This window comes from Solea senegalensis, linkage group LG1, assembly GCF_019176455.1.
Source record: "Solea senegalensis isolate Sse05_10M linkage group LG1, IFAPA_SoseM_1, whole genome shotgun sequence".
NCBI lineage: Eukaryota > Metazoa > Chordata > Actinopteri > Pleuronectiformes > Soleidae > Solea > Solea senegalensis.
The window spans coordinates 14,989,867-15,012,071 of record NC_058021.1 but is presented as its reverse complement, the minus strand read 5'-3'; the positions used below and the strand labels follow the sequence as shown (position 1 = coordinate 15,012,071).

The window sequence follows — 22,205 nt, the reverse complement described above, 5'->3', positions numbered from 1 at the left end:
TCGCTGTGGCTACGAAACCCACTAGAATTCTGCCATCAAAAAATGTAATTATCACCCCTTTAACCCAATGTGACATCTGAAATTTGGATTCACAAGAGTGTGGAGTGTGGACTTTTTTTATTTTAATGCTGTTGCTTGAATCTCTGCAGCTATAATGTTCAAGTGAAACAACCAACGGCATGAACACTATTTCAAAGCCAAAGGTGTATAATTGCAGTGTTTTGGACTGTAATAAATCAAATACAAATCTGCATTCACACCACAATACAGATTTTGTATGAGGAAGCCAGACTCATGATTAATTATGTCATATTACATATTGCAGAGAAAAGCGGTAACTAGCAATCACTGCAAGTGTAGGTGATGTAATGTGTATGTATGAATGGTGTTTATTCTCCGCAGTGCTAATTAAAACAAATTGAGGAGGCAAAAACCAAAATGGTTCAAATGTGGACTTTAAGCTCAGGCATAATAGTGAGGCAAATGTAACAAAACAGGGAAACATGTTGTTTCATTAAGAATATAAATTCAATGTGACTAAAAACGTAGGTTTTTTTCTTTTACAGACGTATAATTTACATGGTGATGTCTCTCCCCACAATAGAGACTGAACTTTCACAGTAAAAATATATTTTTCTGTGTGAGTCAGCAGCAAATCTGCATATCACTTTTGGTCCTTTCACGCTATTACCTGGGGTTTTGATTGCACACTGAAAACAGGCACAAAAGACGGGCTGCAGCGGGGAAAAAAGCAGAGCCCAGCGTTTTCTGACAATGTCATCAGTCCTCTGAAAAAAAAAAAAAGAAAGACAAAAAGAAGGAAAAACAGAGACAAGGGCTGGCTGTGTGTATTTACATATATACTGCTTTGACCACAATGAATAAAACACCAGCGAGCCGGGCTCTCCTGGGTCAGTTCAGATGAAACAGAGAGTTTACACTTCCAGTTGTAGGCCATACATAAACATTGTTTTTCTAAATAAGAGTATGTGCCAGTGGATCGGCATCATTACATCTGTTTTTCTTTCACTTTGATATTCTTTATAATGTAAAACTACGCCTCGGAAAACATGCGAGCTCTGCACTAATCCTCTCACTTTCCACCTGGTGAATTTGACCCAAATTCACATTTCCCCCGTGCGGCCAGGGGGCTGTTTTTATTGAAGCCACGTGTAACAGAGACCACTGACCTGGCTATGTACTTTGGCTCATGAGGGGAAGAATGAGAAGTGATATTTAAGAGAGTAATATTTCCAAAGTTGGCAATCAAGTGTTTGTACTTAGATCGACTTTTCTCAGGCAAATATGTCCTTTGCCTGTATTTGCACGAGTGAAGTTCGGCTCTTTTATTGCAGTGCTGAAAAGTAAGGATCTAAAAATAGCGATAGTGTTGGGGAAGAATGAAAGCCCCGACTCGCAGCAAAATATCATGTTCAAAAGAAAGCTGCATGGGGCTGAACTTAAAAACCTGAGCAAAATGTTACCATAAACCTGCTTCCAGCTGGGCAGATCATTCCCCTTCCCGTACATTGATTGTCGAGATATGACAACAGAAACCTCACATGATATTCAGAGGCTAAATGGCAGAGCTCAGACAGCATATGAGGAATCGCATGTTACCAGAGGAGAAGGGTACCTGTGTAGCGACACCTCTGCTCACAATGAGGACACAGCTGGTAGTGAAGCACAGGTAGACATTATACATCTCGCCATTACTGTGCTGTCTGGCATATCACGGGTCTAACGGCTTCTAATGATAGCCTTAGCGTGGCAACAAATAAATCTGAACATTATGAAAAACTTTATTTTCTTCTTCGTTCCAGACAGAAACATGTAGCCTGCAGCTGCTGAGTCTGCAGCACTCAACAGATCACGACTTAAAAATCTGCCCTGCACAAACATGTTGTTATCCGGGTTGTCATTAACATTATATCGTATTTGCTTCAAATGACAATTTAATGCTAATGCCTTTTCACTTACAGAGAAATCCTGGGGGGCGTTCAGCTTTAAAGTGTAATTTTATGGACAAACAAAAATCTCCATTGAGCTCAGTAAAAGTTTTAAGTAATTTACAACTCTGGTCTTCATTTGTGACCATACATTCACTTTGCCCCCCCCCTTTTTCCCCCCAGTCACTGTGTTTACATAATATTATAAAAATACAAATAATTGTGTTAGTGCAACTAAAAGTGGACTTTTAAAATACATGTAAACATGTTAGTCTGACTGAAATTGTACTAAATTGAATTTGTCAAAGTTGGACCAGCACACCCAGACACACTGCATGTCCTTCAGTTGGACCAGAGTGAGACTCGAGCTGGCCTGGCTCCTGTGTCCACAGATGATAGCAAAGAAATAATAGAAGAAGCCGATACACAGAGGAATAAGACAACCGTGACAAAAACATGGCGAAATTCTGCCCGGAACATTGTTTGAACTGAGGAGGAGTCAGATTTTTTTTATTTTTTTTTTATTTTTGGTTCCATCAATTTAAAGAATATTGGATATTTTATGACGGTAGTAAGACTCTAAATGGCGCTTGACATGCTAATAACTAGCTGCATGCTAAACTGGAAACACGCCTTATACAGAGGACCTGAAAAGGGGGCTTTTCACCCTCTAGTGGAGCAGAGGCGGACACACTTCATTCAATTAATTGATTTCCCACTTGTGCTTGGATACTGGGACAAGGGCAGTAGTCAGTGCATGGAAATGTACTATTTTGTGACAAAGGAGGTGTCATGTGCCTTTTTTAAAAAAGAGCAGAAGGCAGAAGGCAGGTCAGTGCAACAAAAAAGAGAAATTTATCGCATGATGGATATTTTTTCTCACTTATAGCCGAGTGTCTGTGGGAACAGAGGTTATACATGACGCAGGTATTTGCATAACATAACATAACAGTCTTGTTCTGCTCCCTAAACACACATTGACCTAAGATATAGACCTGTGGTCTGAAAAATCTATATGATATGTTTATATTCCTGTGAGGACGTATAGTACATATTTACCTTCTCGCACACACTGTGCAGTTTATGTCCTGTTTGGTTCCTGATAACAAGTTTTTCCAAAGCATACAGTATACTACTGTATATTGGTATATAGATGAAAAGTCAGCATGAATACAGATGTCAACATATACAATTACTGTCACATGTTCTGTGAATTTGAAAGCAAGGATTATCCCAGTATTTTTGACCCATTTGCTTAAAAGCCTATTAAAAGGGTTTAGAGTTGTCTAATCCATCACAAGCAGAATCGAGTCTCAGCTCTTTTATTTACTACTTTAGCTCAAATACATTTAAAGTGTTAACAGTTTCCAATCGCAACAAATGGCAGATGAAGAAAAACACTTCATTATCAAACATGAAGTAAGAAGTCATGTATGTACATACACAAATCTTGTGCTTTTGATTCACACAAGGGATTTAACACTGTAAATGAAATGAAACAATTCATACGTCGGCCTACATGTGGTATATGTATGTATATGTATATGTACATATATATATATGTATATATGCATGACGGTGTTATTAGCAGGATAATCCTGGGGTTTCAGTGAAGTTTCACTGTTACGTTCCATGGTTTCATTTCAGTTGCAGATGCTTTTCCCCGGCAACAAGATTAAGATTCAAAGGGAAGTGTTGAGTACTAGCAATATCTCGCCATGAACATATGGAGGGATAGTGAATGTTTACAAGCAACGTATCCGTGTCTGCGAGAACATAATATAGCCTAAGTGCATGTGTGTGATCATAGGACTAGTGGATTTATTTTTGTGGGAGGTTAAGGTTGAGGGTTAAGCACTGCCATTTTTTTCCCCTTTCTCTCAAAGAAATTATATTACACTGAATCTACATACTTTTACTCACTGGGTACACTATGTAGATGCTCATACATGGCACATACGACTGTTTATCTCTTTATGCTCATTTACATTTTTGTTGCCTCCAGTTGCATTAGGTTGCTATATTGACACCTAATTAACTACTTGTTTTGACTAATTCCCTGATTAATTGATCTATAAATGATCAGAGAGTGTGTGCTTTAGGTCCAAACATGTACCAAATGTCAGTTTTATATATATATATATATATTTTTTTTTTTTCATAAGATCAAAAGGATATTCTTGCAACCGATGAACCTTGTTACAACCCCTTGTTACATACTGTTGTGTACTTGTTACTTAAGAAAATGTTGAATTCCTTAAACAAAATATTAATTATTCGCATAATGAGTTTTGCATTTATTCATTCATCTAGAAAGTCTATCTATCTATCTATCTGTCTGTCTGTCTGTCTGTCTATCTATCTATCTGTCTGTCTGTCTATCTATCTATCTATCTATCTACATATTTGAAGTTCAACATCATGTTTGACGTCAGTGTCTAAACTGTCATAATTAGCACTGGGATCCAGTCCATGTCCTGCCGATGGTCCGCCCCAGGTTTTGCGCACGGCTCCTCACAGCCAGCTGCTGCAGAGCGGAGCACCGCTGCTCCGCTTCTCCTCGCCTTGTTCGCCTCCAGTCCCGGCTGTAGCTGCGACTGTGTGCGTGTGTGTGTGTGTGTGTGTGTACTGCATGTATGTGTGTGCACACCACGGCGTGTGGATGAGGAGCAGAGGGAACAAACAGGAGCGACTAAAAACACTCACACTACACCTTCTTCTGCCTGTGGCTGCATGTGAGTGAACCAGGCCGCTGCAGACTTTTTTACACGGACTTGACAGAGCGCGGAGTTCCATTCTTCAGCGGCACCGGGGCGCATCACGTCTCCTTGAAGTGATCCCGATTTTATGCAGTCTGTCCGCGTCGCTCCCGTCGGAAGGAGCCCGAGTGCACGCACGAGAGGGGAAGAGGAGGAGGAGTGGGGCAGGTAACGATCAGTACTTTTGAACATGGAGCTATTGGTCCGGTCTCGGACGCTCTATAGGCTTGAAGAAGAACAGAGAACCGCCACAGGAAAGCTCTCCGTCTGTGCGCTTTGAGGAAAGTGGAACATGCAGCCGAGCCCCAGCCTTCTTTGTGCGACCCGCTGCTTAGTTTCTGGGGGCCTCTTCTGAAAAAAAGGAGAGGAGAGCAGAGCAGAGCAGAGGAGAGAGGAGAGGACAGGACAAGAGAGGACAGGAGAGGAGCGGGGGCTCCCGGTGTTGATCTAAAATTCACACTCTCAAGCCGGCATCCATATTCTGGCACGGCGCACCACTGTAAGTAGCCCTTAAAAGCTGATGCTTTGAGACTTTCAACAGAGAGATGCTGGGTTATGTCTCGCTGAATCAATACCATTTATTTACACTCCCAAGGCAGACTAAGGCAATATGTATATTTATATATATATGCATATATCTATCTATATAGATAGATACATATACATATATAGACATATATATATATATATATATGTAACTGACTCACCCCAGCAATGAGCTCACTAGTACAAAAGTGTTATTTTGTGACGTTTGAAGCCTCTAATTCAAATGAAGTTGCCCACTTCTAGGCGTCATTCTAATACATATTTGATTCAATGTATTTTTAATCTCTATTTAATTTAATTTTTAAAAAAAAGCCCACTCAGTGATGCGTAATCAACTGCATGACAACATTTGGTGCAGATTCCTTCATTTAATACGATGCAAAATTGGAGTATTTGTTATTGAAAGGGTAACATAACATGTGTTTTGTGGTGCACAGTGATTAGGCAGGTCCCGGGGCGTGAATCAAAACCTTGCAAAGAGCAAATGGGAGTTGATTTATAAGCTACTCAGCCATGATATTCAGCATGATCAGGTGGTGAAAAATTGGAGCTCACACAAAACATCTCCACCCTGTGCAGGACAACAGGAGATAAGTAGCTGGATGTCAGTTACTGTCTCCATTTACTTCTCCATTTTGCAGCTATAAAATAAGATCATTTCACAGGGCATGTATAATTCACAGACCTGAGCCGGCCATGTGTGATGATGGGACACACACACACACAAACACACACACACACTGAGGTTTTTACAGGCTGAGGAATCATATCTCATTCTCACGTGAAGCCTCTCGAAATAAGGCCATATTAGACTTCAGCAAAAAGAAAAATACCCAGAGGAGCACAGATGTGGTTGACTACACTTTTATCTTAAATAATACTTCCACATAATCTACACCAGTAAAGCCAAATTAGGATAGTGGTGCAACATTATGTAAGACACACTTGACAAGTTTGGAAAACTGAGGGCGTCCTTGACATACAGTATACTTATATATATATATGTATGTATATATATATATATATGTAACAGCTGTCAGTCAGCGAAGTACAGAGGACTAATGCAAAATATTTTTTTTGCCGAATCGTTAGAGAACCGGCACTATTTTAACGACAGAAACTGCAGCATTATATAAGGCATAATGCGGGTTTTTGGAAAATTGGTCTCGCTGCCACATTTTGACCAAGTGTTTGTTTCACTTCAGTCACTCACTAGGCAAACTGAACTGTGGTTGCAGAATATTGACTTAGCAATCAGTGATTGCCGAGGAGAAAAAGGTCACTTCCTCCCCTGCCAACAAAAAAAAAAGATGGGATGTTTTAGTGTTGAAGAGGGATGCAGCTCTTGAAATTCCTGTGTTTCATCTCAAGCAGTTTTTTCCAAATCTAAAAAATGTTGGGACAGAAGGAAAAGAAAAGAAAAGACAAGAAAAGAGGGGAAGGGGCAAATGCTGTGCTGCCTCCACCCTCTCCCTCTACCTCCTCTCCATCTCTCACCCACCCCAGACGTGCTGCTGGTTTGGTCCATTTGTCTGTGTAGTCTTGGGAGGAAGTGCCATCACATCTCACATTGCGCAAATGGTTTCAATGCATGCTAGTGTGAATTCTAGCGGGTTTTTGTAACTGCCAATTTCCATATCAAAGTGTCTGCATTTCAATAGGGAGAACTTGAGCTACCAGCCCCCTTCCTCTAAGCAGTTTTGTTCAGAGAGAGAGAGAGAGAGAGAGTGCTGCTGCTGCTCGTGGTGGAGGCTAGTCACAGGATTGCTGGACATTGCGATTGAGTGTGTGTGTGTGTGTGTGAGAGAGAGGGAGAAGTGTTTGTATTGGAAGCAGATTTAGTGTGGATTGGGAGAATTTGTTGGCCATAATCTAACACCAGAAGCCATGTATTTAGTGGAAAATTTGGACTCCTTTCAGACTTGGTCATGTCAAAAAAGAAAAAAAAGAAAAAAGCAAGTCAGTTTAAACAGTTTCTCTCAGTGCGAGGCATAAAACAAACTGGAGTCTGTGTTTTATATTTAAGGAGAAGGGGAACTCGCTTGAGATTCCGTGCGAAGAAGAAGAAAAGGCATAAATAAGTTGCCGAAAATCTGTTTCCACAATTTGGCCGCAGCGGTCTGCATCTAAAATGCATTATCTTCAACTGCTTCCTTTCAAATTAAAATGCTTTAATTTCCCATTCAGCGAGTGAAGATGTTAGGACGCGGAGCATTCGGAGTGTTGTGGGAGACGTCGACTACCTAGTGGTGCCTTGATTGTTTGTCTGTCACAGAGATAATATTTATTCCCCATTTTGTGCAGCTGTTGTTTGTGGGAGAGATAATGCGACAGTACACTTTTTATTTTGATGGATTTCTCTCCGTACCCTCTTTGTCTTGTGATGTATGCCGTAATGGTCTCATGCAATCCTTAGATTAATAGCTAGAAATAAAGACACATTTGCTACACACGCAAAGATAAAAAAATTAAAAGGGGGGGGCTCCCTTGCTTTTGTGCATGCCCTTACTTTGGAAATAGGATCAGCATAGGTTAATAGCAAAAGAGAGTGCAGCGTGCGAGATGATGATTACACAGAGACAGTGAACATAAATGCTATTGGGAGCGCAGAAGGGGTCAGTGGCCCCTTCACGGACATCCTACTTCAGGGTAACACCGTGAGACAACTGCTCCCCCCCAACATGCGAGAGAAGAGAGCTTGCTCCTTCCTCTTCTTCCTTTTGTTTGGACAACACCACGTCACAAAACCGGGGGCAGGTTGTGGGAGGGCAGGTTCCAGTTGGGGGAACCTAGAGAGCAGGCGAGGGGAGGGGAAAAAAACAGGACTTCACCTGCCATCTTCACTCACCGCAGACAGGTTTGACAGCTGTCTTGTTCAATTCCTCTGACATGCTCGCTGTGAAAAGTTGGACAAACAAATGGACAGGGAGAAAGGGGAAGAGGGAAGGATGAATAATGGCACACGGGACAGTTCTGATTAGATTTGAGATCAGAAATACTCTGTACATCTGGCCGATGCATTGGGACGTTTAGTGCATTTCTAGATGAATGATGTAATTCTTTTCCCCTCGTTGTACTGACCTAACATCATTCTGTGATTTTCCTGGTTCTTACAATCTGACGAAAGCTTAGATAGCCGGGCTGTCTGCATTGTGTGTGTGTGTGTGTGTGTGTGTGGAAGAGGCACAGGGCAGAAGAGACTAGGCAAGTGCAGTTAAAGTTGGTTGAGTTAGGAAAAAGTGAGCGAGGAGTTGAAGCCATGCTGTGGTGTGCTGAACCGAGCAGGGTTGTTCAGATAATTAAAAAGCTGCCGAAGAGGAGAGGTTTATGCATTTCGGCTCTGTCGGGACTGCTATCGGTGGAGAAATTGGCACCAGTGCTCTTTCTGGGATGAATTTATCCTGGGTAAGTGTTGCTACCAAATGGTCTGGAGTCTGAAAAGTAGTATCTGACTCTCAGCAGCTGACATTTACTGATGATGCTGAGAAGACTCCTCAACCCTCCCCTCCTAAAAAAAAAAAAAAAAGAGCTGAATCGAAGCTGCACTCTTGTTGCTGTTATTTGGCCTGTTAACCAGAGGATGAAGATGTAGTAGGAAAAAATACACACCAGAGGAGAAGGATGAAAAAAAAAAAAAAAAAAGGAAACAGGATTTTGTTTATTTAACAAAGTGCTTTGGGGTAAGTTTCTCATTTAACTGCGAAAGCCCGTCATAGCTATTCTGTGGCTTGCCTCAAAAATAAAGAGACAGATGACTGAAATGAATGATTATGCGTTTGGGTTGTTAACCCGATGGATGGATATATGGTCTCGCTCCTTTTCACTGAGTAAATACATCTGAGGAGGGAAAAAAAAAAAAAAGGATCCCTCCCGTACTACCACCTTCTGTGTTTAAAATGACAGTTAACTTTCCCCCACTGGTTTAAAATGGATGTTTAATGATCAACAGAGGCTTGGAGCTTACGTCTAGCAGTCACGCTGGCTCTATACGCTCTCGCTGCCGAGACTCTATGTGGAAAACCTTCCCCTGGTGTTGTTAAAGGACGCTTCGCTCCAAAAAGAAAGGGGGCTGTTTTCTTGAGTGATTGATCATTGGAGGTCTCTTTGGAGTTTGTGTTAACCCTTTGGTGCGTGCAGATCTCTCCCAGTCAGGGAGCCGTCGGCGGCCTGTGATGGATGTGTCCAGGGTCTTTAGGCTCCATATATCAGAAGATTAGTACTGACCTGTGAGTTGTCTGGGCCGCCCTCGTTGCCTTTTCTCCAACACTGGCTGACATTAGCATATGAGGACAGTGCTCTGTCTCAGGGGGATACGGAGATAGTGTGCTTTATTTGGTTCTGCCATACTACAGGTCACAGGAAGTGTGCAGATTATAGGCTGAGGGCCTTGTGTTGGTATTGGGTGTATCTGACAGGTCATCTGTCTTCAGCAAGGGAATGCCTCTCTTTTCCAATTGTGTCATATCATTATCCTGGAAATTGAGGATCAGGTCATGCTGCGCCACAGACAAAATCCTCCTTCATGGCATTCACGAATCATATAAAAATGTAAATCACTCTGCTGATGTGGTTTAATGTTGTTATTTTTCATTTTGCGCTGTAAAAAAGAAATTGGAACAGTTGTACTCCCTCAGTCCCAAATACATAATCAATGGATCTCGCCACAGTTTGAATTATTCTATTAGTAGCTTTTGCATAAACAGCACAAGGGCAATTATTTGTCCATTATTTTCTTGATCAACCGATTAGTTGTTCGGTCTATAACGTGTCAGAAAATGTTGATGGGTGTTTCCACGAGGATGTTCTCAAGTGTCTTTTGTCCACAAACCAACAAAAAAACCAAAACAATAATTTCCCAGAAATGTTCAAATTTAAGCAGCTGAAAGAACTGATAGTTAGTTAAAAAAACACAACAACATGATCATAATCAATTAGCTAAGTATTTGACAATTCATTTAGAAATCGAGAACCCAGCCACTCGTCTTCAAGTTCATTCACTTACTTAGGTTTTGTGACACATTCTAAAATGAATTATAACTGCGCTCCACATTTACAGCTCTTCCCTTGCAGCGATATTTCTCGCCCACATTTAAATGTCACCTCCCACGGTATTGCTGGCGTTTGTTGTTGTTTTTGTAGTGTCTTTATATACAGGAAGAATACTTTTAAAGCCGATCTTCAGGGAGCTGTGCATCTGCAGTCTGTCAGTTCTTTGCCTTGTCTAATGGCTTTTTGATGCCTACTTGGAGTTACTTGGTGTCTTGTGATGAGGCCAATGTGTTTTCAAGGTGAGGAGGTATTGTCAAAGCCCTTGAACGCTCCCTGGGCTTTGATTGGCAGGCGTTGTCGCAGAAGATGAGAAGCAATGGGAGTCACACGGCAAAGAGAATCTATTACCTTGGATGGCAAGGCATGCTTTCACAATGTGTCAGTGCAGTCAGCCATCTTGCTCTCTCGCTGCGTCTGTGGAATTGTCCCTCCCCGACGCAAAGAGGGAACAGCTTTCAACTCTAATTTTTGTGGCTGCCACAAGTAATGCTGCTGATGTTTTGTACTTGGGTTTCATGCTATGATAAATGATCGCGCTTAAAAACCAAAAACATTTCATCGTGGTGGTGTGTAATCCCGGTTATGATTGCTGGCAAAAATTAATAAAAGGCATCCAGGCAAAAAAGAAAGAGAAAGAAGCTTGAATTAGTCAAAACTATACATAAAATTTAGCTCCTTCTCGTGGCATTGTGCTGATTTGCCCCCCATTTCAAAAACCTTATTCACACACACACACACACACACACACACACAGACCACAAGCTTCACGAGTTGCGGCGAAGGAAGGAATCTTGTTGTTGATCAGCCAAGCAAATCAGATCTTGATATTTGAAGAGTGCAGTTGTGATTGCTAATCACTTCACTGCCGAGTTTTAATTAGGAGACCCATAAGCATTCTGTCATATCTCAGCAGAGCATAATCAAGCATCACATGTACTTAAGAGAACAAATGACTAGTTTTCTTTGTGGGGGCTACACAAACAAGCACACACACAGGAGGACCATGGTTGTTGTTGTTGTTGTTGTTATCTGCATTCCACGTGATCTTTATCTTTAAAATGATATCTTGACATTATCAAAGGATTATCGATTAAATACGTATTTGGAGCAATGCGCGGACACTTTTGTGCTTATCGCTGCAGAAAGTCCGAATCTATAATCTTAATTTCGGGGAGACAGCTCTATAGATTGGGGCCGAGCTTCTTTTCAATGGGTAGGTTTCTGTCCTGTGCTCCTAAGACCTTTGTTAGGACATTTTAATTACAGCAGAGCCTGGTGTAATTGATCTAGGCTTAGAGGGATTTCACTGTCAATGAGAATGAGCCTGGGCGTTAATACAGCCAAGCTAAGGCTTCCACCTCTGTGCTGCAGTCTGCAGTCTCTCTCTCTTTCTCCCCCACACACACACACACACACACACACACACACGTACGAGTGAAGATGTGTCTCCTCATTGACTATCACTTATTTCAGTGAAGAGCATGTCTTTTATGTGTAATCAGCCTTCCGTGGCGCTGCAGACGCGTTTTCCTCTGTCTTTAACATTCCTCTTGTCAGCGCTGTTGCCACCTGGAGAGAAACCGTTTCTTCATGGTTCTGTATTGTCACCCACGATCTTGAAATTTTTATAAGGCTGTTAGATAATGCTTCCCGATGAGGGTGAATTATTGATGGTCTTGTTTGTATGAGCGGGACAGGGGCAGGCTTTTAACTCTCTGAGCTGGTGGGTCTCTTATCCGGTAACTAAGGGACACTGCACAAACACCCAAAAGAATGATGTACTGGAGGTGAAAAAAAAAAAGAAAAAAAAAAGGCAGGGGGCTGAAAATAAAATAAAAGAAGCACGCATCCCTTACACTGCTGTTAGGCTAAGCCACAGCACAAGGGGAAACTTGGCAGAAGTGAAAAGCACGGCATCTACCAAAGCCCTTTCTCTGTTTTGAAGCACTGAGAAGTTTTAAGATGGCTGTGTGTGTGTGTGTGTGTTGTTGTTGTTGTTCGTGTTTGTTGTTTTGTATGGGAGTACACACAGCAACCCAGGCCTGGCTTTTTTTTTTAATATTTTGTACAAACAAATGTTTCAAAAAGGTCAGGCACTTCTATAAAACGGGAGGTGAAATGTGGAAGAAATAATCAATTTTCTTTGGAGTTTAAGTGAACATTTAAAATGCTGGAGCTGGAAAGAACAAGTTAATAATTAATTTGTCGATCGAATCCAAGCTAATTTGCAGCTTTTTTGATATTCATTTAATCTTGTAGGTCATTTTTCTGCTTCTGGGTGGATATTCTGCTCGTCTCTGTTTAATGTTCTAAACTGAGTTGGACTGTTGGACGGACACATACAACAATTCTATTTCCTAAAGTTTCATAGACTAAATGAGTGAGCAGTTTTAAGAAATGAAATAGATATTATCTGGCTGTTAAACCAGTTTTCACAGATACACAACACATGTGTTTTATGATAGCCTCGGCCCAAGTCAGCATAAACATTGTTTATGTACATTTCTTGTCAGGATTTTGGCATTTTCTGCTCCTGAAATGTGATCTGCACCAGGTGGAGCCACCTTTCGGCCGTCTGGAATCATAGAACCAGATTTTCATTTGTAGACACGATGTCTTTGTTCATTGTGTGCTCAAAATCACAGGAGGAGTCGCCTGTAACTAGGCAGCTATTGGACGATACAGCTGTCAATCACACGGGTGTCCACTCATTATGTGCTTGTACCTTACAGTTTATTTGCCTCGAAATGGGAACATAATTCACGACATTGACATCATGTGCTCTTGAAGAAGAGCTGAAACTATTGATTGAGACCATTAACTTCTCAGGAAAATGTTTAATGATGTCATAAATCAAGGGAGAAGTTTTCCCCATAGACTTCCATTCAATCCTACTTTATTTTATTTTCACTTCCTATCTGGCTTCAGGATGAACCAGGAATAGTATGTCCATTTTTTTTTTCACGGAAAGCTTCTGAATCCATACGTTTTGGTGATAAAATTAGTGATAAAAACACGGCAGATGAGCTCTGCATCACTTGCACACCTTATAACGCATATGCAGTGACTATGTTGAGTATATTGGCTATGCACGTGCTTGTCTTTGACAACACTGATTGATTAATTGATTGGTTTATGGCGGTGCATGCGCACAACAATAGTGCCCAGACCGTACGGGCGTTTAATACACAAAGAAGGACAGAAAGTCATTCTCGCTCCTCTGCAGCTTCATTTCACACAGTATGTGAAAAGTAAGAACAGTCATTTCTAGTGAAAGTGTGTGTTCACAGCTGATAGTCAAGTCATAGTTGATAGAGGATAGAGATGCACAAAAGTACCGGCACCGTATTGGTATCAGCTCATATTGGCTTTAAAATGGATATTGGCAAACACGACATGTTACTTTAACACTAGGCTGAATAGGCTGCTCTCTCCTTGACTTCTATGCTTGCGCCTTTACTAACTATTACTTCTTCATGTTTATTTATTTTGCGCGATGAAGAGGATTTGACATGAATGTGCATGAATGGATTCCCCTCTAGTACTTGTATACAGGGGCAAGGGCAGTAAAGCCGTAGCTTGATTGTTTGAGTGTTTTGAGTGCAGGCGTATCCAGAGCAAAATGTATGCGTTTTTAAACGAAAACAGAGTAGCGTGAATGTAGTTTCAATGGTCCTGTCCTTCGAAAGACCCCCTCCCTGTTACACCCACTGAAAAGAAATCCCATTATCGCCCCTGTTCTTCTCGCAGGAAGAAACCAGACCGTCAGCCACAAGCCAAAAATGTGTTTCTGAAATGGCGAAATGTCTCTGACTCTCCGACTGTATAACTGTATAACATGCCGCAAAACAGAACGGACGTCTGTGTCTCTGTCTGTTGCACACATAGCCGCATTTCATTAAAATCTCCCCTTAACTGCTCAATGTACACCCTGACAGCTGTCCCGGTTCTTACAGCATGCACTTTCATCATTGTTCCAGTTCATTGTCTATGCACTTGTATGGCCCTCCAGTTTGCATGACAATGGGACGAGCACAACAAGCGCACGGAAATAGGGATGAGGCGTATAATTTGGAACTCTGAACTGTCCTTTCTGCCACATTTTAGGTTCTATCTTTAACATTTATTTAGAGAGAAAAAAAAAAGGACTATATTTTTGATGTCGAAAAACACATTTTGTTTCATTGAAGGCTCAACATCTGGCCAGTGTTGCCATCCAAGATTTGAATTTCTTTGTAACTAATGTGGTGATTTAGAGACCAAGTTGTGGAATCGCGTTTTTTTTCCACCTTTATTGTAACAGCACAACAAGGGTGAGTCAGTCTACTGTGAAGGATGAGCCATTTATAACCCATGGATAAACCGGCGATGGTGCATCTATGGATGGAAATGAAGTAGTTTACAGCTGAATCAGGTGTAATATCTCCAAAATAACAGCCCTGAGACTGTCAGTGACGTCAGTAACAACAGGAAGAGAGCCGGGAACTAATTATGTACAAAGAAACAAGAAAAACAAGTCCAGCCAGCTCCTATTTCTCACTGGAAATGCTACAGATTGAAGCCCATGTTTTAGTTCCTAAAGAAACAGACAGAGTGGGTGGGAGGACAAATTAATAGAAACCAATACTGAGGGGGAAAAAAAAAAAACACTTTGAATTGAAAACAAGCACGAAACTCATCCAAGCCTACAGCATGTGTGTGTGTGTGCATATTAAGTCCATGGCTCGTTTTCAACTCAGTACAGCCAAATTGTGGAGCATGGGCAATATGGTAAAAAGATATGAGCTTGATATTTTAAGCTGTGAAGAAATAACTGTATCTCCACAGAAGGACTGCTTCTAATCAAAGCAACAATTCAGAATAATCAGTCTCTAATTAATGTTGTTAGATTTCAGACCATGTACAGCATCAACATCATTTAGCATTTTAATGATGTCGGCAATAAATTGAATTACAATACGTTTTTTTTTTTGTCATAATAATCAGACACATTTTTGCCTTTAGGGTGCACACACACACACACACGGTTGATACTTCTTGATATCTGGTTAAATTACCAATTTTAATATCAGCTAATCCCTCTCGTTTTACCCTTAAACCATGAATAGTTACTTATTAAATTCAGATTAAATTCAGCATACCTTAAAATCCTGACAACATTGTTACATTTTCACAGTACTGTCAGCACAATAAGTCATTCATTTTCAGCCTTATCGAACATCTTTCTGCACATAGTTTTGGTTTATGGCTCCTCACGTGTATTGTTTTAGTTAATTCTATTCAGATTTTAGCATCATTTTTATTACTTTCGATGAAAATTAATTTGCAAATAACCGGTCAACACTGAGGAGCATTTAGACCCAAAGGAAGATAAAAGAAGAGTTAAATACATAACAACTGCAGAGAATACTGTTTTAATACTGTTTTTTATTTCCAAACCCATTAACTCAAGATGGATATGAATCATTCGGTAATTGACAGCTGTAACTCGATAGAGACGCTTAGATTTATTGAAAAAGTGTCACATTTCCAAAAATAACAGTGGATAAGGAGTCAAGTGTGTACTGGTGCAGATTCATCACAGAAACCTATGAGGAAAGCTGATCATATTTGAACTAACGCTGAAAAAAAAAAATGCTCCTCGGCTAAATATATTCTTTTACAAAGGAGGCACTGACAATGCAGATGCCCTTTAGAACACAAGGCTGAGTCACAAGCGCACAGCAGGTGACCTGATCTGAGGAGCAAAAAGTCTGTGAAAGTGAGAGAGAGAGAGAGAAAAAAAAATCTGACGTGAATCATTTCTCACACTTTCCAGTGTCCTGATGGTTTTACCTGCCGAGAACAGCAGAGGATGTCTGCTGTCGACTGTTAAACATCCTGGTGGGTCCATAATAGTATTGGCAGTCATCTCGTGGGACTCATTAGGTCTGATGATTACTCCACCCGTTGGTGTAATGGCTGAGGTATACGAGGCAGTTTTTTTTTTTACAGGAATCCTCTGGTTGCACGGCGCGTTTCGGTGGTTTCGTGAATTAAATCAAATTCATAGCCAGGCGTCCCCCTTGTCACCGGGATGTAAACATGATGTTACATCCTAGGAAATCCTGTGCGGCGGGAGCGCAAGAGTCGGTGTCCACCCCCTGAACTTACTCATACAACAAGACACCTGCAGGAAAATGATTTACCTCTTTAGATTCTGCAATCTTTCATAATGTTGTCCATGACAACGACGCTGTAGATCAGTCGGTTCAAGGCGCGTCTTTGCTCGTCAAAATTACATTTAGGGTGACATGTCTTCAAGGACATATGTTCAAAGCAGAAAAATAATAATTCAAAATGAAGTTTGCCCGATTTAATATATAACACCAGAACAGAATTAATGGATTTCATTTTAGGGCAAGTAATAATTAACTGTCATGAGTGATGTGTTTACTCCTAATATTTCAATGAAACTGTTTAACAATTCCGTCCAATTAATGTTACAAAATAGTGGACATTTTTTTACCAGCAGTTTTACCACATGTTGTTTTTAAATAGATTTCTTTTTGTCCACTTGAAGCTGCAAATGCCAATATATTTAATTTACAACTTCCACAGATTCTTACATCAGAGGAAATTCATGTATTTCCACCAAAAAAAAGAATCAAAAAGTGGACTAACATTATAAAATATTGAAAAGCTCATAGTCAGTGCATAACCAAAAATAAATGCGGTTTAATACTTTGGCTATAATTCCTATTTTAATTACGGTTATATTGTTTGTTTTCTTGTTCATTTCGTTGTGCTGTTGGAGTGTTTACGAATGTCAGAGGACAACACATTTTTTAATAATGATCTCAGGTGTAAATTGTCCTGTAACTTTGTGCAAAACCTACAATAACTTGTGATGATTTTGTGTACAAGTGCAGAACTTTGATAGCTAGTGCTCTGCCTCTGAGAGAACACTGTAGCCCTGAATTAAGGCAAATGAATGCGCGTCATTTACCTCAGAAGCTGAATGAATAGAGACCACACAAACCGCCCTACAGAGTGACGGGCTTCATATAGAAATGAAGCCCGTTTGCTGATCGCGCATTGGGAACGTGTAGCACACTCATTTTCGAACAGGAAAAAAAACCAGTGAACAGTGAAAACACAGCCAGAGGATGAAACGTATCAGTCTTCATGATGAAGAGAGCAATTAAGTCGTCTCGGTGCAAAACAGCGGCTGCATTCACTCGTTTCCTGTCCAAACAAGACATACTACTTTGACCCGCCCCGTAAAAATCAATAGAAGAATACAGTGAGCATGAGTCGCTCGGCGGGACGTCAGGAGACACACTGTATGATGTAAAATGTCTGTTTAACACACTTCATGTTCTTCCAATAAAAATAATGTCTCACTCCGTGACACGAGACACTTTGACTGGTGACATAGCAGCTGTTATTGCTGAAACACAAGGAGGTAATGGAGATGCTTTTATTACTGGCAGATGTGAATTCATTGCAGTTGATGTTTCACGGGTTTCATCCAAAGCAGGTTCGAGTGAACTTTATAGCTTGGTCTAATTTATGTTCATGATTAAATCATGGCCCTGTAAAAATATCAGAAAAATGATGATAGACAAAAAAAAAAAAAAAAAATCAAATTTCCCTGACATTTTGCAAAAGGCTTTGGACCACAACCCAGAACTATTAAGTACAGAAAAAAAATGACTTCCTTAATTAAGCACGCGCTCATTAATTTCTGTTAATTGACTCACTGAATATGTGTGAAAATATTTTAAGATTTTAAGTGGTGTCAGTGTATTAATGGGAATGACTTGGCATTTTGTGTGTTGTTATACCAAACTACTGTGAACTGTAAAAGCATGATAATATGGCCATTTCAAAACAAGTTTTATTACAGGTTGTTATGTTCTACACAGATATGAACATAAAAAGTTACGAATCTAACTCCTGGCACCAAATCTACACCCGTATAATTCACTTTTATTTATATATTTATAAAATGTGTCACTTTTTTTCGCTTATGTCAGAAGCCCCACTTGAATGGGATTACTTTCTACAGTGTGTGTGTGTGGGGGGGCAAAAAGTAATTGAAAAAATGGGGCCATGTCTGTAAATTTTAGCCCCAATCTAAATCTTGCCATGTCAGTAACTTGTGTGGATTTTAGTGTCAGCCAAATCTGGGACCTCCTGGGCCTTTGATAAACCCGTGGCTTGCCCTATATCTGAAATGACAACCCTGAGATAGTTTACAAATAATGTGTCATTTCCCTCAGGGAAAGATAAAAAAAAAAAAATAAGAAAAAAAGGAAAGGACTCCCCGCCTCTCCCACGTGGTGCACATGCAACATCTTCTCCCCTTTTGTGTAAACAAGTTTGCCGTCAGTTTGCGGAAATTATGTTTGATTATGACCGTACATTTCCGCTGCGATGGCAGCACATGAATGGATTTCTGTAACGCCGGAGACTGATTGCACGCGTGTTGTTCATTAACATCACAGATGTTGTTGCACATAAGCGGTCTCTTCTACGCACGCGTCGTGGTAGAGTAGCGCTCGCGAAAGAGCGAGGTCACGCATGTGTAAGGATGAAACACAGTGGTGATACAGTTTCCCTCAAAAGGTGCAAACATCCACACATCGCCTGCAGGGAATCAAAGCGCTGTGAGTGTGTGTGTGTGTGTGTTCATGTGCGCATGCATGTGTGTGTACAGTCCTGGCGCTAACCAATTTGGCGCCCTAGGCAAGATTTTAGGGGGTGCCCCCCCCCCTCGCATCGCAGTAAATTCCAATGCCAATTTGCATACCCTCACACAAGAAACTGAATAGTTTTGTCTTTGAAATTGTATTTTATTTTAAGAAAACAAGTTGCCCAATCAAAACAGTCCCCATTAATTCTGTGCCACTGCACCTGCTCTGCTTTGTGCTACCTCTGCTAGCTACAATTATAAATATGTGCACTTTTGAATATTTTTAACTTGATGTGCACTTTAGCACTGACACAGTTTAACACTATAAACACACTTGAGAAGTGTAACACAACAAACAACTTGGTCTACAACCATGATATGTACATAAATGGGTGGAACAAAAACAAATTGCATTTTAATTGACTGTTATGAACAGGGCAAACGTTCGCTAACCAGATGTCAATACAAATGTAGACAAATGTGTAACACCTGCTCAGTACGTCTAATCTCTGCACATTCCCCCAGAGGGATGCAGGGAGGCGGGAGTATGGAGAGTTAAGTTAACGCCACACTCTGCTACGTAACTAATGCAATGCAACAGACAAATCATTTCATCACATGATCTTTACGTCAGAAAACTCCGCCCCACAGAGCAGGTACAGTCTAATCAGCCGGAGGGGGAGGAAGGAGGAGGCGGCGGCGGCTGGAGACTTCGAAACGTAGTATTATTAAATTATTATTTAATAGGATTTCAGTTAAATGGATGTTCTTTTTCACATTAGGAAATAGTACTGAATAGTTTTAGTGTAAACAGTTACACTTTTTTTCCCTCCCATCATTTGTGACGCCCCCTGGATGGAACATATGCCTATACTGCTTATGCCACAGGTTGTTCTGTGTGTGTGTGTGTGTGCAGGTGTATCGTTACCAAACCAATTGTGATTTTCCCTGGCAAAGAATAGTGCATTAGCATTAGAGAGAGCTGTGTGTGTGTGTGTGTGTGTGTGTGTGTGTGTGTTAACAGCATGCAGGGGAGTGCTAGAATTAAGCATGGCAGAGGCGAGAAGTGAGGCTTTCAGTAAATTTATGAAGAGACTTATTGAAAAGAGCTTCTCTCTCTGCTCCTCTCCGCTGACCTCCCTGCTTAACCAAGTGCTCTGGGGTCAGTGTATTCATTTCAATGCCAAGCAGATAGTGTTAATCAGCTCAGGAGTAGCTGAATAATAGTCACTGCAACTGAAATTGTAGCCTCTCGTAAGTGAATGTTTTTGTTGTTTTTTGCTCAAACATATGACATTATTTATTGTACAGTACAAACGTTTAAGCGTGACAAGCAATCATAATAAAGTCACCTGTAATGATTAATAATAATAAAAAAAAAAGGCATTTGTGAATTGTGATTGGCAGTAATGTAATTATCAAGTGAAGTGTGTTTGGTTTGACTATTTAAGGACATTTATTTCACAGACATAATCACTCAATTGTGAAAAAATACTGTAATCTGTCATCTTTGCTTCTGACAGACGGACTCGATTGAGATAATAACTGTAAAGTGTTTTTAGTTAGATCTCTTGTTGACACACGATTTCATCAGAAACATCATTTTTGTTCTAATCACTTTTCCGAGTGTCTGCTTCCCCGCGCACAGCCTTTAAAGATTACATGCCTGTGTCGCGTCATTTTGCTTGACACTAACCTGCTTGTTCAGCAGGGGTCTTCTTTGTTCTTTGTTCTCCTCACTTAACCGAGCTTCTTCGCTTCGCCCGTCTCTGTTTCACTGTGTCCATCTGCCCGCTGGCACTCTCTTATCTCCTGCCTCTATCATTTGGCCAAGAGCCGCCGAACACACCAACTGTTGTGTGTTCTCAACAAAATAGCTTTGCACCTTTCAGAGTTTTTTTGTGTTTTTTTTCTTCCTCTCTGGTCCTTTTGAGCCGCACTGAAGAGCATTTCAACTTAAAAGCATTTTTTTTTTCTCTCACTGAGGTTTGATTTTGGAGCCATATTAGCGACACATGAAAGCGGCGGCTGAAGTGGCTTGAATTAGATTTGTGCATGTTTAACAGAAGACAAATACCGAAACCTTCATGGACGCCCATGACCCACAGTGCTTTCACTACACATTACACGGAGGAGGAGCTGTATGTTTTAACTAGCGCTGTCAATAGATTAAAAAAAACAACTAATTAATCTCTCAAATTCCTTAAACTCGATTAACACGATTGAAAGTTTGCTTTTCTTCTAATGACTAAATTAATCAGTAATAATCAGACACCATTTATTTTAATTGTATATTTCTTTTTAAACTACACATAGAACTCTGTGATTTCAAAGAGACTATCAAGTGCCAACAATCCCTCACCTCTCTCCTCCATCTTCGGCTACTATCTCTAGTCTCTCCATATCTGACTGACTGCAGGCAAGTGACTGTTTGGCGCGGATAATTCCCGGCTTTCATGTCAGAGGTCAGCGCACACCAGAGGCAACCAAACTTCAATGATTTCATCGTGTTGATCTCGGCTGTATTAATCGCAGCGATTGACGCAAATGTCCAAATCAATTCAGAACAAGTTATTGACGTCTCCAATGCTGTTAATGTCCAGTGCAACCGAAGTGCAGTGTCGTATCCGATATCCGAGGTATGAATGAAGTCGTTTCCCAAAAACGAGAACCAGTGGGTGTGCTAATGATGAGTCTCCGCCTCTCTACCCCTCGCTGAAACCACATTAAGTATTTACAGTATGTGAGAGCATATCTGACGCGGTGTTAAAGAGGGCAGTTATGGTATTTTTTTCTTTCTGCACAAATGTGTAAAACCATCGATGCGATCAATATGCCCTGATGCGCTGCTCGTTTCCCCATAAACGACCATCAATACATATTGATACGATATAGAAGTCCCAGCCAATGTAACAGAACTCTACCAAAACTGACTTCTACTGCTTCTACTGAACAGATAAGATAAGATACACCCCAGACAGGTCGCCAGTCCATAGCAGGGCCAGAAAGGCCCTTGTTTGAATTGGGATCCAAACTGTTGACCCTCCTGCTGTGAAGCAACAATGCAATCCACTGCAACACCATGTGGCCCCAAACATGATTGTAATTGAAAAAGAAGCTATATGTCTGGTTGAGCACCACAGGCAGCACAGAGAGGAAAAAAAAAAAGTAATACACCGCATCATGGTCTCTCTGAGAAAACATGCATAAATAGATGAAGAT

The 22,205-nt window shown here is 40.8% G+C and overlaps 1 protein-coding gene across 14 annotated transcripts in view; it reads left to right on the top strand.

Annotated features, from left to right (window-relative positions):
* The first annotated feature begins 4,605 nt into the window (after nucleotides 1–4,605).
* LOC122774898 (adhesion G protein-coupled receptor L2-like) overlaps nucleotides 4,606–22,205 on the top strand; it is a 91,147-nt gene continuing 73,547 nt past the window's right edge. For all 14 annotated transcript variants that reach the window (XM_044034552.1, XM_044034519.1, XM_044034537.1 and 11 more), the window contains exon 1: nucleotides 4,606–5,207. The gene's annotated coding sequence lies outside the window, so the exon portion shown is untranslated. The remainder of the gene's footprint in view (nucleotides 5,208–22,205) is intronic.